This window comes from Gorilla gorilla, chromosome 4 (assembly GCF_029281585.2).
Source record: "Gorilla gorilla gorilla isolate KB3781 chromosome 4, NHGRI_mGorGor1-v2.1_pri, whole genome shotgun sequence".
Lineage (NCBI taxonomy): Eukaryota > Metazoa > Chordata > Mammalia > Primates > Hominidae > Gorilla > Gorilla gorilla.
In genome coordinates this window covers 166,297,300-166,298,919 of record NC_073228.2, presented here as the reverse complement: position 1 = coordinate 166,298,919, position 1,620 = coordinate 166,297,300, and the positions used below count along the sequence as shown (strand labels likewise).

At 38.8% G+C, this 1,620-nt stretch overlaps 1 non-coding gene across 1 annotated transcript; it reads right to left on the bottom strand.

Moving 5' to 3' along the window:
- Nucleotides 1-708: 708 nt before the first annotated feature.
- Nucleotides 709-811, bottom strand: LOC115934733 (U6 spliceosomal RNA). The gene has a single exon (XR_010134045.1). It is a non-coding gene; the product is annotated as a U6 spliceosomal RNA (small nuclear RNA).
- Between the last annotated feature and the right edge of the window lie 809 nt (nucleotides 812-1,620).

Below are 1,620 nucleotides of genomic sequence, written 5' to 3'. Positions count from 1 at the left end.
TGGCTCTCTGTTTGTCTGTTATTGGTGTATAAGAATGCTTGTGATTTTTGCACATTGATTTTGTATCCTGAGACTTTGCTGAATTTGCTTATCAGCTTGAGGAGATTTTGGGCTGAGATGATGGGGTTTTCTAGATATACAGTCATGTCATCTGCAAACAGGGACAATTTGACTTCCTCTTTTCCTAATTGAATACCCTTTATTTCCTATTTATTTCCTATTCAACAATATTCAATATTGTTGAATATTGTCAAAGGCCTTTTCTGCATCTATTGAGATAATCATCTGGTTTTTGTCATTGGTTCTGTTTATATGCTGGATTACATTTATTGATTTGCTTATGTTGATCCAGCCTTGCATCCCAGGGATGAAGCCCACTTGATCATGGTGGATAAGCTTTTTGATGTGTTGCTGGATTCAGTTTGCCAGTATTTTATTGAGGATTTTTGCATCGATATTCATCAGGGATATGGTTCTAAAATTCTCTTTTTTTGTTGTGTCCCTGCCAGGCTTTGGTATCAGGATGATGCTGGCCTCATAAAATGAGTTAGGGAGGATTCCCTCTTTTTCTATTGATTGGAATAGTTTCAGAAGGAATGGTACCAGCTGCTCCTTGGACCTCTGGTAGAATTTGGCTGTGAATCCATCTGGTCCTGACTTTTTTTGGTTGGTAAGCTATTAATTATTGCCTCAATTTCAGAGCCTGTTAAAAATATGGAACTCTTCACAAATTTGCATGTCATCCTTGCGCAGGGGCCATGCTAATCTTCTCTGTATCGTTCCAAAGCAATGGCAACAAAAGCCAAAATTGACAAATGGGATCTGATTAAACTAAAGAGCTTCTGCACAGCAGAAGAAACTACCATCAGAGTGAACAGGCAACCTACAAAATGGGAGAAAATTTTTGCAATCTACTCATCTGACAAAGGGCTAATGTCCAGAATCTACAATGAACTCAAACAAATTTACAAGAAAAAAACAAACAACCCCATCAAAAAGTGGGCAAAGGAGATGAACAGACACTTCTCAAAAGAAGACATTTATACAGCCAAAAGACACATGAAAAAATGCTCATCATCACTGGCCATCAGAGAAATGCAAATCAAAACCACAATGAGATACCATCTCACACCAGTTAGAATGGCAATCATTAAAAAAGTCAGGAAACAACGGGTGCTGGAGAGGATGTGGAGAAATAGGAACACTTTTACACTGTTGGTGGAACCATGAACTAGTTCAACCATTGTGGAAGTCAGTGTGGCAATTCCTCAGGGATCTAGAACTAGAAATACCCTTTGACCCAGCCATCCCATTCCTGGGTATATACCCAAACTAATATAAATCATGCTGCTATAAAGACACATGCACACGTATGTTTATAGCGGCACTATTCACAATAGCAAAGACTTGGAACTAACCCAAGTGTCCAACAATGATAGACTGGATTAAGAAAATGTGGCACATATACACCATGGAATACTATGCCGCCATAAAAAACGATGCGTTCATGTCCTTTGTAGGGACATGGATGAAGCTGGAAACCATCATTCTCAGCAAACTATCACAAGGACAAAAAACCAAACACCACATGTTCTCACTCATAGGTGGGAATTGAATAAT